General features: G+C 46.9%; 1 pseudogene across 1 annotated transcript; it reads right to left on the bottom strand.

Moving 5' to 3' along the window:
- Positions 1–1,559: 1,559 nt before the first annotated feature.
- On the bottom strand, positions 1,560–2,056 carry LOC311582288 (peptidyl-prolyl cis-trans isomerase A-like; annotated as a pseudogene). The gene has a single exon. The product of its transcript is annotated as a peptidyl-prolyl cis-trans isomerase A-like (transcript).
- Between the last annotated feature and the right edge of the window lie 11,579 nt (positions 2,057–13,635).

Here is a 13,635-nt window from a genome sequence, read left to right as displayed (position 1 = left end):
AAGGAAGTTTCTCTGACCAAGAGAAGCTTGGTCAGCGTAGATCCAAGAGCAGCATAGATCCACAGGTATAGACTTAGATCCTTAGAAGTCCGTTTGACAGCATGACTGGTTAGCATCAGTAGGTTCCCCTAGGTCCTGTGAACTCCCACGGGCTTTCTCCTATGTTTTTAGTGATTGGCATGAATTCCCCTCCTGTGGATTGGACCTCTGGTGCCTTCCTGACTAATAACTCATATCTTCTAGAAGCAAAACCATCCACGTAGGCAGTGCACACCACGCCCCTCATCCCGATTTCACTCCTTAGTGCCTCACTTCTACATATCAACTGTTCTACTCTCCCTTCCAACGATAGCTTTAATTAGACTGCAACATAATAAGCTTCAGTGTGACTTTTTCATACATCTTGGTCACCTATTCGCCCTCTCCTCATTCCTCCCTGGCCTCCCCCACTTAAACATTCCCACTCCCAATATCCTTCCGCTTTTCACTTTCATTTGTTTTATATTCTACTGTCTCATCTTTCTTATTGAACCCCTCCCAGGACCACCCCTTTCCAGGTTCCTGACTTCCACATGTACTCCAAGTTAAACCCAAAACAATAGATCCTAAGATCAGTCCCACGTATGAGAGAACACATGCCATTTGTCCTTCTGGACCTGAATTACAGCATCCAATACCATCCCCTGCCCTCCATCACGTTCATCCATTTACCTGTAGGTACCATACTCCATTTTCCTTGACCAGTCATCATTTGATTGGCATTTGGACTGATTCCATTTCTACTGTGAACAGAGCCATGAGGAACATGTACGTACAATCATCTCTGTAGTCAGCTGTAAAGTCCTTTGCGTGTATGCCCAGGAGTGATATGGCTTGGTCACACAGCAGTTCTAGTTCTTATTTCTTGACAAGCTTTCAGAGTGACTTATAGCTGTGGCCTCTGTTCTGTTTGTTCTATTGATCCCCGTGTCTATTTTTGTGCTGGTCCTATGCTGGTTTTGAAATTTGATTTGTTAACACCTCCTCTGGTTCTTTTTGTTTATGTTGTTCCGACTCCTCTTGGCCTTTTGTACTTCTATATAAAAATTGAGATTGGTACTTGTTTTGTTAAGAATGACCCTGGGCTTTTGATTGCTGTTGTGTTGAATCTCTACATTGCTTTTGGTAGGGTAGCCACATTCATGGTTTATTTTTCTCACCCATGAGTATGGAAGGTCTTTCCATGTCCTAGCGTCCTCCTTATTATTCCCATCACTGTTTTAAGTCTTTGTCATGGAGGGCTTTCAATCCCATAACTATGTTTATTCTAGCTGTGTTCTATTGGGGGTGGGAGGTGGTTATTGTGAATGGGAGAGTTGTTTTTTTTTTCTATTTACTTTTTATTCATAATCATAAACATGACTCTGCAATCCAACTGAACTTGGAGGGGAGTGAGGACAATATGGAACCCCAAAATCTTTGCTGAAGGCAGAGATTATAGGGTACTGCAAGCAGATGGGATGAAGGTGCTCTCTTGAGCCACAGAAGGAATGGTCTGATGGGTAAGATGCCCACAATTCAAAAGAATTAGAGTTATACACAGTTGAAAATGGTGATCTTCTTGCTGGTCTTGACATTCCTGGACCCAAAGCGCTCCATGGCTTCCATGATGCTCATGCCTTCCTTCACCTTCCCAAAGACCACATGCAGCCATCCAGCCACTCAGTCTTGGAAGTGCAGATAAAAACCTGGAAACTATTCATGTTTGGTCCAGCATTTGCCATGGACAAGATGCGAGGACGTGTATGCTACAGGATGAAATTCTCATCCTCAAATCCCTGTAGTTGGACCTGTCACCAGTGCCATCATGGCGTGTGAAATCACCACCCTGGCACATGAATCCTGGAATAATTCTGTGAATGGAGGAATCCTTATATCCAAATCCTTTCTTTCCAGTTCTGAGAGCATAAAAGTTTTCTGCTTTGTTTGGAACTTTGTCTGCAAACAGCTGGAAGGAGACAAGGACCAAGGGCTGGCTATGGACTGCGATGTCGAAGAACACGGTGGGGTTGACCATGGCTGCATCAATCAATGACAGGGGACAGCAGTGTCTGCAAAGCTGTGAATGGGAGGGATTTTCCCCCTGATTTCTTTTTCAGGTGTTTGTCACTGATACATAGGAAGGCTGTTGGTTTGTTGAGCTAATTTTATTTCATGCCTCTTTTCTGAAGATGTTTATAAACTTAAAGAGATTTTTGTGGACACTTTAGGGTCTCCATCATCTTTCTATTCAGCCCTTTCCAGGCTTTATATGTGGACCTGATCACAAAACAACACACCATGTAAGGACAACATTTGAGGCGATATCTGGGTATTTACCTAGACTGCTTTCCTGTGGTGTTTTCTCTAACACTCTGAACTCGTAGAGCCATGTTCCCTCTCCTAGTATGTACTTCCTATGACCAACTTGATAACCTTCCCCTCAGTACATCCTGCCCCAACTCAGTGCTCTGGGATCTGTTCATGGGAACCAGCTCCCACCTCCTGGTACCTTCCATCATGTCATGCTGAGAGGCACTGGGGTAGCATCATAGCTGGTGAAGACAGAGGTACCGCAAGACTGTATTTTATCAGTGGCCCTGTCAGGCCCTGGGGCCCAGGATTAGTGATGAAGAAGACAGGGAAACATGTTGAAAGTATGGTAGATGAAATGTGAGCTTGTATGATCCTGGGAGGGGAAGTAAGGTTTTTATTTTGTAATTCCAAGGTGTATTAGTCAGGTTCTCTAAAGGAACAGTAGCTGTGTGTGTGTGTGTGTGTGTGTGTGTGTGTGTGTGTGTGTGTGTGTGTGTGTGTGTGTGAAGTCAGTTTATGTTAACATCGTAATGGTAGTGAATCTCAATCTCAGTGGAGAGGCTGAGAACCTGGAAGTTGCTTGGCCCGCAAGGCTGGATACCTCAACAGCCTCAGTCTGGCGTGGAAATCCTGAAGGGTTCCTGGAGAGCCTCTGGCCTTCGTCTAGGCTGGAAGCCTGCCTGGAAATACTGGTTCTGATATCAGCCAATGAATCAGCGGCATCAACAACCTGGAAAACTGACTCAGCTAAAAGCGGGAAGGCCAAGTGAGCAAAGCGATTGCAATCTCGGCCTCTGTCATACCCGTTCTTAGTTTTTATCTAGAGTGCTACCTGGGGGTGCCACCCACGATTGGGGATAGGCCCTTCTTCATCAATCATGGCAACCAAGCAGTTCTTCGGGTGAGGCTTCCTTCTCAGGCGATTCTAATTTGTGACAAGTGGCCATTAGCAGCAACACAAGGCATGTCCTAGCAGTCGTGGTCTTACCGAGTGACCTAAGTGACAGCTGTATCTTCGCAGCTACACAGAGGGAAGCCCCGACGGAGGAAGCAGAGACTTGGGGGCGGGGTCTTGATTCTACTCTTATTTCTGCTAGTAATTGGCCCTTTGGCCTTAGACAGTGTATCAGTTACTTTTCTTGTGGCCATGTCCAAATAGAAGACAAGATGCAGCCGAGGAGACGACAGGCCCATTTTGGCTCCCAGCTTGAATGGACATTCCACCCAGGTAGGGAAGGTATGGCAGAATTCATGGCTGTGGGAGCATGTGCCAGTGACATGACATTCCAGCAGAGGAGTGACTCCATCCCCAGGTCAAGGGGTTATACTATGCCATCTGTGTTTCCCCTCCATCGGTCCTCTCTACAGCACCCTTGGAGATCCAGAGCTGTACCGTGGTCTCCTAGGTGATTCTAAGTCCAGCAAACCTGACAATCAAGACAGGTTACTTTGTTTTTCTACAAAGATGCTGTATAGTTAGTTCCTCGTCCTAAAGGCTCTAAGTCTGTCATTCTATGGCTCTTTGTTTCCTTTTTACAGTTAGGGTAGATGAAGCATATGTCTTTGGAGAAAAAGTCAAGGGCAGTGTCTAGCATATTGGTCATATCAATTCTTTGAATCCCAGGCTTCAAATCCTTTATGACAGTAGTCATAAATCATAAATAATTCCAGGCTACTACTCCCAGATTTCTTAGAAGAATCAGAGCTCTGACATTCTTTGGCAGATGAAAAAAGAAATTCAATTATCTGGAATGCAAAGGAAAAAAAAGAATATTCTGTCTTGCTGAAATCTTTCTGAAGGGCAGTAGCAGTTTTTCTTGCTTCGGTAAAAGCAAAGGACATGGCAATATTTCTCCCATTATCAGGGCTCTGTTCTGCTTCAGGACTGACATTCCAAATAGGAATGACCACAATTCCTCCAGTGCCATTTGCACTACTGTTGAAAGCTTAAGAGACAGTCCTGCATGTGTGCTGCATTAGGCATATACGCATAGACGTTTCATTCTCACTGATCATATTTGCAGCCCCCATAGCCACTTAACGTTTACATCTTCTTCATAAAAGTAGAAAGGGCAAAAGAGGCTCCCAATATTTTTTGTAGGGTGGTGGTAGTATTGTATTTTATTGGATCCTGGCTAATGAAAGCTAAGATGTTTAAAGAATTCAGAAGCAGAACATTTGCCCTGTGTTCAGAAACTCAAAGACACAGTTGTTGTTTAACCAGACAGTTGCTCAGAAACAAGTGTCCTGAGGAAGCCCCACCCTGTGTCTGATGAGCTTCTTCCCCAGTGATGGACCATAAATGGCTTGGGTTTTAATTTTTGGTGTGTGTGTGTGTGTGTGTGTGTGTGTGTGTGTGTGTGTATGATTATGTGTGAGTGAGTGTGTAGTGAGTGTATGTGAGTGTGTGTGAATGTGTACATATATAAAAGTGTGTATGAGAATGTGTGAGTGTATGTATGTGTGTGTGTGAGTGTGTGTGTGTGTGTGTGTGTGTGTGTGTGTGTGTGTGTGTGTGTGTGTGACTCACATATTTGTATGGGTGTGCATGTGTAGAGGCCAGAGGTTGGCTTTGGGTATGTTCCTCAATTGCTCTAATACTTTATTTTTTTGATACAGTCCCTGACTGATCCCAGAGCTCACTAATTGACTGGCTGGCCAAGGAACTCCATTTCTTGCCCACCCACCCCCACCCCCACCCCCCCCCCCCCGATTTGGGGCTCCAGATGTGTCCCATTCTGCTTGGAGAATCCAAACTCAGGTCCTCATGCTTGTCTGGAAGTCATGAGGACTATCATATCACCGCAGTCTTTTTGTTCTGCTTAATTAAAAGAGGGTGTTTTGTTTTGGGGTGGCGCAACTTTTGGGTTCTCATTGTATTCTCTCAGTCCTTGGTGAACTTGCTTTCTAGTATTCAGGAACAAACATATCCCCGCCACAATCAGGGGCAATTTCCAAGGCAATGGAGATTAAAGAAAATGAGAAAGATGGCAGGAAACAAGTGTGGGGGGGTGGGGTGGGGGTTGTGGGGGGGGGAGGGTGGCATGGGGGACTGAAGAAGCAACATGGCAGCTGGTCCAGAAGAGCTGGGACAGAATTCCACGCCAACCCCACCCCCTGGCAGAGTGGTCTTCCTGGGGTCATACAGGCTGTCAAACTGTGAAGCTTACTTCACTTCCTAGTCTGCTTCGGCTCAAGATTTCCCTTTTCACTGTATAAAGGATGTTTTAAACCCTCTTCCTGTCAGGGACCTTACTGAAATTTACGTCACAAAAGAAAATTGGTTTTTAAGTCTGAACCACTTGGCTTTAGTGATTCAGGGCTAAACAAACTTGCTGATGGCCTTGGGTGTTGAGGGGTTTTTGGCGCATGCTTGGTGAAACAATGGAGTTAAACCAATGGTCTTCACATTCATCTCACCAACCAGCCAATGATAACCTCCCCACACACTCCGTCACACCCCTGCCAAATGCAAAACATTCGTTCTGGTGTCAAGTTCTTAATCTGGCCATGCCCTTTCTATTTGGCCTATTGGTTTCACCAATTTTTCAGGAATTGTCATGGTTCTCTGGTGTACCGGGTTGGCGTCTTTACCTACAGTGAGAAGATGGGAGCCCAACTCTTTCACATACTATCTGCAGTTATTGAACAAGTTTAAGTGGAGAGTCCGCAACTAATAGGTAAGAGGAGGGTCTTGCCTTATCCTTGTGTTTCAGTTACTTACAGCAGCCCCTAGCCCGGGTTTCTATAGGTACTTCAAAAGGTATTCTTGCTTTGGTCTGTTGGTTTGTTTACATTGTTTATTATTTTAATATCCGTTCTCTTGACCGGCCGAGACCCGGGCCACACAGTGAGGCTTTGGTGATGCTAGTAGACCATGCCTCGCACTTCATCTTAGGTAAACAAATCAGTAACAGCTTCTCCGAGCCTTTCGCCTTTCTGTAGAAAAATTGAGGTGGGATTTATCTGTCCATCTGTACCATCTATATCATGTGTGGTTTTGTGTGTGGGTGTGTGTGAAAAGGGTAATGGAATACAGAATGCCATACATGGGTTATTCCCGTTATGAATTAGGCTCTTTTATCTGACTCTGACCAAAACAGATGTTGGCAGCCTTTCTAGCCCGGCTCTCGCAGTCACACTAAGACTATCAGTTCCGCTTAGGGAAGCTGTAGGGAAACGATTTAACTCTTTAAATAGACCCTTACTAATTTTTCCTTGGTTCCTTTCATTATAAACTACAGACAAACAAAATTAGAATGCATCTCTGTGAAACAATAAAGAAAAACAGCAATATTAAAAATACATCAAATATAACTCTAGAGGGAAGTGGGTTTTTATTCAAGGACTTTAAAGAATTCTGACACTGAAGAGATGTCTTTGCTTGAGGAGGCAGCTGAGTGTGTTCCTACCTTACAGTCAAGATCATTTGCATAGAATACCAAAAGAGCTCTTGTAAAAAAAAAAAAAAATTCTAAGAAAGAGAGTGGTAGGATGCGTTTTGCTAGGATTCTATTCCTCCCTATAGAAAACAACCATATTAAAAAGACAGTCTACAATAATGGTGCTACAATAATGGACTTGCATCAGGATTCTGCAACAAAATGTAAATTAAAGGAGTGTGAGAGTGGAGAGACAAGGAAAGAAAGGATCAAAGGGTGAAGAAGGAAAGGAGATTACTGGAAAAAATAGCTTAATAGACACATAGCATTCAATAATTTATCATAGAAAGCAGTACCCTATTTTTAGCTTTTAGGTTAAAAATATTTGAAGTTAATGAATAAAGATCTTAAACATTTCACCTATCATGTAGAGCCAAGACGGCAGAAGAATTGCTTCTTGGACTAGAGAGGTGTTTTCACATGATTATAGTGAAATATCCTCACAATTGTCCCATAAAGTGGCATCTCCACTTCTCTCACATAGTGCCTAAGCGGGGGTGGTGGGTACAGGGGGATGGGTGGTGGCGGGTACAGGGGGTGGGTGGTGGTGGGTACAGGGGGATGGGTGGTGGTGGGTACAGGGGGTGGGTGGTGGTGGGTACAGGGGGATGGGTGGTGGCGGGTACAGGGGGTGGGTGGTGGTGGGTACAGGGGGTGGGTGGTGGTGGGTACAGGGGGTGGGTGGTGGTGGGTACAGGGGGATGGGTGGTGGTGGGTACAGGGGGATGGGTGGTGGTGGGTACAGGGGGGTGGGGGGTGGTGGGTACAGGGGGATGGGGGATGGGTGGTGGTGGGTACAGGGGGTGGGTGGTGGTGGGTACAGGGGGTGGGTGGTGGTGGGTACAGGGGGTGGGTGGTGGTGGGTACAGGGGGTGGGTGGTGGTGGGTACAGGGGGATGGGTGGTGGTGGGTACAGGGGGTGGGTGGTGGTGGGTACAGGGGGTGGGTGGTGGTGAGTACAGGCGGGTGGGTGGTGGTGGGTACAGGGGGGTGGGGGGTGGTGGGTACAGGGGGGTGGGGGGTGGTGGGTACAGGGGTGTGGGGGGTGGTGGGTACAGGGGGTGGGTGGTGGTGGGTACAGGGGGTGGGTGGTGGTGGGTACAGGGGGATGGGTGGTGGTGGGTACAGGGGGATGGGTGGTGGTGGGTACAGGGGGATAGGTGGTGGTGGGTACAGGGGGATGGGTGGTGGTGGGTACAGGGGGATGGGTGGTGGTGGGTACAGGGGGATGGGTGGTGGTGGGTACAGGGGGATGGGTGGTGGTGGGTACAGGCGGGTGGGTGGTGGTGGGTACAGGGGGGTGGGTGGTGGTGGGTACAGGCGGGTGGGTGGTGGTGGGTACAGGGGGATGGGTGGTGGTGGGTACAGGCGGGTGGGTGGTGGTGGGTACAGGGGGATGGGTGGTGGTGGGTACAGGGGGATGGGTGGTGGTGGTGGAGGACAGGACCTGTGCATTAGACTCCCAGGATTGGTGGGATTCTGCCCCTCCCCCAACACTAGCTTTTCCAGCTGCTTTGCATAAGCAGGGCAGGAAGATCCTGCTGCCCTTCTGTCCCAGACCCTTTGGAAGTCACCAGCAATAGGCTTAACTAACAATGTACTTAACCATTATTTTTAATTTGGAAACACAGACTCTCCATCTTGCCAGAGGGGAGATTAAGACTGATGGACAAATTGGCCCCTCCAGGAACTACATCTACCCCCTTCTTTTGGATTGCCTTACTTAATCCTTTCAGGAGCCTGCAGGGTACATGGTAGTTTGTCCATCCCGGAAATTGGACTGCTGAGGTTGTTACCTCCTGCAAACGCCAGCACTGGTGGATAGGAATAGCCTTCATTTCTCTCTTGGCCACTGGAGACATACCATATGCTTCCTGACCTCATCATAGAACCCGGAGGGGTTTTCCCATCACTGTTCTTTGCAGGCACAAGTATGCCGTGGGACACGAGGACCTGAGAGCTTGTAGCATCTTCGCTTGTCACAGACGAAGGTCAAACTGTTACCTGCTGACAAGCCTGTGGTGGGCACATTAAATACCAAGAGGAGAGCATGGGCCGCCGAAGCTCACTAACGTGTCCGTGTCAGTGAGTTTACTAAGAAAGAAAATACACAAGCCTCCAAAGCCCATGTGCTTCCTTCACACACAAAGAAAAAGGCCTAACCCAAAAGCGCAGCAAAGACTGGGCTGATTTCCCTCCCTGTTTCTCCAAGAATCAACAAAAGTTGGCGGTCTCTAGATGAGATGGGTGGGGAAGGGGCGCACGATTTTCTAGATTCGAGATCCTCAGCTAGGTCTAAGCATACAGAGGACGCTGGATGAAGCCTGGTGGAGCCATTATAGACTTCCACGTGGGGAGCTCTGCTGGTGGCTGTGCTAACTCCGTAAGGACGAAGTCATCACAGTGCGCATGCTCCATTCCATACCGGCCAGTTGTAAAGGCCCTGAATGGTGGCATTCATTGTGCGGTGGCTTCTGAGTTATTTTATTGTGGATGTATAAATGCAATTTTAGAAGGTGCCAGATGGAGGAGAAGAGGAGGGGAGGGGGTGTGAAGACTATTAGGTGGCAAATCAAGAGGCCAGAGACAAATGTATCTGGATTGGTACATAGTTTCAACGGCTCAGATTTGGGTCAAGGTAAGATGGAGATTTATACATTTGTAAACTTAGGATTCTCTGTCTTCCTTTCGCCATCTTGAAGGCTTTTACCATTTATTTTAGGTCCTGTGATCCTTTCAGTGAGGTTAGAGGCCTGTCTCTTCTCTCTCAAGCGGGCCACATGTCCAATAGAGCTGGGGTGGCCCCACAGACAATTTGGTTAACATCTGTCTTCCAGCACACTGACAAGCCTCCGCACCAGGGAAGTCACAGAGCAAACGGATGCGCATTTGTCACTAGATTGTTCTTTGTGTGCAGTTCTGACTTATTCCTGCAGCTGACGACAAAAGAGTCGTGTATCCGCAGAACAGCCGCTTCCGGGGGCGGGGGTGGGAGGGTGCGGGGGTGGGGGTTGCGGGTGGGGGCGGGAAGGAGTCATATGCAGTTTCTCATTGGCAGCATTGCTCTCCTACAGGATTCGGGGTCTCTTCTTTCCACCAGCCCCATCTCCTCCTGTTGAGAGGAGCCGAGGCTTGGTTGTGAGCACAGCAGGGAAGGCCCCTGCTTGTGAGAACTTTGCAATTTAGCAGAGAGACGGAAGAAAGTACATTTCAAAGCAAAGAAAATAGAGGCGGTGCTCTTGGGGCACCCTGGGAGCTTCTGGGAGGGCTCTCTAGGGACAAGGCTTAGGATGGGACTACATTGGCAGATGTGGCAGTGCCTTCTGGCCAGAAAGCAAAACATATGTAGAGTCTTTGGAGGAGACCCTAGCAGGAGTGTGAGTCCATTACCTATGGTGGAGAAGTAGAGAAACCCAAGAGGTTCTCAGAGCACAGGCCCCACTGAACACTGAAGAGCCAAAAGAGTAACGTGGGTTTTGCTCTACAGAAAACAACAAAACAAAACACCAGGGACTTTTGAGTTTGGGAATAACATTAACATTTCAAGAAGAGCACGTGAGCTGTCACTTTTCATGTCTGGTGACAAGGAAGAGGAATCCTGTGTCTAATCCTTCAATTCACCAGAAATCGCCCCAGAGGCAACACCACTGGGGAATTTTCACACCATGCGATCAATAAACTGTGGAGAGGAAGCCCCCGCTTAGAAGCCAGACATCTTGTCAGAGTTCCCACTCAAGGTGCATCTTGAAGGGTGAGTGAGAATCTGTCAGAGAGCTGGGAAGTCGAGGAAAGCCATTTCCACAAAAGGAGTCAAGTCCAGAGTGGAGGTGTGTCCAGAGTCAGCACAAACTGCTTATCACCTTTGAGAGGACTTCCCAGCATAAAACAAAGACCCAGGGTAATCAAGCTGTTCCGCCCTCACCCATCCCCCACCAACGCATCCCGGTTGAAATCTGCTATCATTAAATTTCCAAAGCTTCACACACGCAGATCGCTTTATCTGATGGACGTGTGGTGACATGAACCGTGTCTTATGAAGTCCTGGACCGGGTAGGATTTTTGCCTGCCCCCTCCCGTCTTCTGTCATAGACAGAATTAGCAGAAAGCTGTGCATAAGTGGATTATTGCTGCATAACTATAACCTAGTTCCTTTTATGTAAAAAAAAAAATTCCAAAATGGTAATTATAGGTAATTACTACAGCAGAAACCTCAGTCTGTTCACCTTCTAACCCAAAGCGAGTTCATCTAGGAGTCAACTCCTGCACATGGCGGCTACTTCTAAACAGACTTGTGTTCTTGGCTGCTGCCTCATCATTGTGTGGGGAGTGAAAACGCTTTTTCGTCTCTCCTTGGCCGCAGTTTGTGTCACTGTCTCTTCCCATTTACACCCTTCAGTGCCAAATTCTTTCTTTTCATTTTAATGATTATTTCAACACAGATGTTTCATTACAGATCAGGAAAGAGATTACTCAAAGTTGTGGTGGTGGTGGGGTGTTTCTTACTACTGACAGTAAAATATTTGCAAACCGCTCTCCTGTTCATGCCGCTCCCGCTCGAGAAGTCCTACAGGTCTCGTGCACAAACTCACAGCCAATGATCAGGAGAAGCCCAAATGCCAATGTCTAGAAGTGAGAGCATGAGCATACGCGATGGATTGAACGAACACACATGGCTTCTCCCTTCCTGCCATGTTTGTGTAGAAACACTTACTAAAAATATAAATGAAGTTTTTGTTTGTTTGTTTATTTTTGTTTTTCGAGACAGGGTTTCTCTGTGTAACCTTGGCTGTCTGGACTCGCTTTGTAGAGCAGGCTGGCCTCGAACTCACAATGATCCACCTGCCTTTGCCTCCTGAGCGCTGGGATTAAAGGCGTGCACCACCACTGCTCGGTGGCCCGATGTGTTCTGATAGTGCTTTCCTGTTTCCTGTTAGCCAGAGGCCTTAGTCAGGCTGTTTTTCTGCCATGCTCCAGCTTCTAACATTTTACAAATTAAATAACTATTTTCCCTGGCCAATTAATACCATAAGTCACTATCATCACTTGTCCCACTTGACTATTTATTTGAGTCGTCAAATCATAGCAAACTTAGATGCTGCCGTTCATTCAGATCCGGGCTTGGGTGGTCTTCTGTCATGCCAGTGCCCTCGTCCAGTATCACAGGCATGGGCTCAGGGCATATAACCTTCAGATGTGTGTTCTTTGAGACAGTTCAGGGAGCTTGGTAGAGCATCACCAAGGCAAAGACTTACATAATTCTCAGGTCAAAAACAGCTAGTCTCCTGGCTTTTCTACAAGCATCCATTTAGTCTGAAAGACTTCCTACAAATTAACCAATTCAAAACTTAAGTCCCAGGCCGGATGTCGTGGCTCTCAGTCAGGAGTTCGAGGCCAGGGTGGGATACATGGTGAGTTCCAGGACTGATAGGGCTACATAGCAAGGCCTTGTCTTTAAAAAAAAAGGGGGGGGGCAAAAAGAAAATTATTTTTGTTTGTTTCATTTGATTTTTCAAGACAAGTTTCTCTGTGTAGCCCTGGCTGTTGTGGAAGTCACTCTGTAGACCAGGCTGACTTGGAACTCAGAACTCTGCCTCCTGAGTGCTAGGATTAAAGTCTGGGATAAAGAAAATCCTATCTGGTTGTTAATTTTTTAATCAAAGTTATTTTGTTAAGATAGCATCTCACATAGCTCAGACTAACCTTGAAAGTGATAATGACCATGAACTCCTCATCTTTCTGCCTCCTTCAGGCAAAAACTGGGATTGCAGATGTGCAGCGAGGTGAGGAGGGTCTCACTTAGGCTTCCTGCACTCTTGTCAAGCACTCAACCAACTGAGCCACATCTCTAGCCCAAGAAATCATTTTTCCCACAAATACTTAGAAATATGGCCTGTACTAGTAGAGGATTCTAAAGCTGGATGTTGGTGACTGTATGTCCCCCCCCTCAGGACAAAGTAGTTTAAGTTGAAATTATCAATAATATCCCTTTATCCTCTAACGTTTCTCCAATGTGCACAGTAAATAACTGCACCGATTTTGACAATGTGCTGGATTTCCTACGCAGGCTACTATATTCCATCACCAGATATGTGGTCTCACATGAGCACCAGACCTGCAGAATTACGAATGATGACATGGCATAGGCCACCGGAGCTTCTCCACAGTGCCCTACTGTAAATAGCTGAACTGCAGATGCCAAGGATCTACAGACACCCACTGAGCCACATCTGTCCTCACAGAGCGGCTCCCTTAGATGGGATCCTGCACCCTTTCAGCAGGCCGCCTCCCACTTGGTTCAGAAGGCTTCCCCAGCGTTTGAGGTTACATCCTATCACCACGTTTTTATGGCATCAGTGCCCAGCCCAAGTAGCTCTTTCTTCTGCCCACAGTCTGTATTGTTGCTCAAGTGTGCTTCTTAAAACAATGAATATGTAACTCATTAGATGCCTTGAAGTAAAAAGGAGATGTAAGGATCTAATTTTATTGACTGACACAGATTGCCGAGACACACAAAGCCTGCTCAGATCCTTTGTAAAATTTGGGTTCAGACACACACACACACACCCACACACACACACACACACACACACACACCGCCTCCACTCCTACCTCCATATGCTTATTGACTGATAGATGGCAGGATCTGTAGGCCATATGTAGGCATGCTAAGCAGCATTGACCTTGATGGGAGGTATATTTTTTTTTCTGAGCTGCATTTAAGGGGAGAATTCTCTCTGCAGAGTTGGTATAGTTACATTGTTAATGTGAAGTGATCTGGCTGGGCACTACCCTCCCTGTGGGTTATGAACCCTCCCTGTAGCAGGGACAGTGGCACCACTAACTAAGAAAGTAGTGTCCT

The sequence above is a fragment of the Acomys minous genome, assembly GCF_964271855.1.
Source record: "Acomys minous genome assembly, chromosome: 14".
NCBI lineage: Eukaryota > Metazoa > Chordata > Mammalia > Rodentia > Muridae > Acomys > Acomys minous.
The sequence above is the reverse complement of the archived record's forward strand: the minus strand, read 5'-3'. Positions and strand labels throughout refer to the sequence as shown.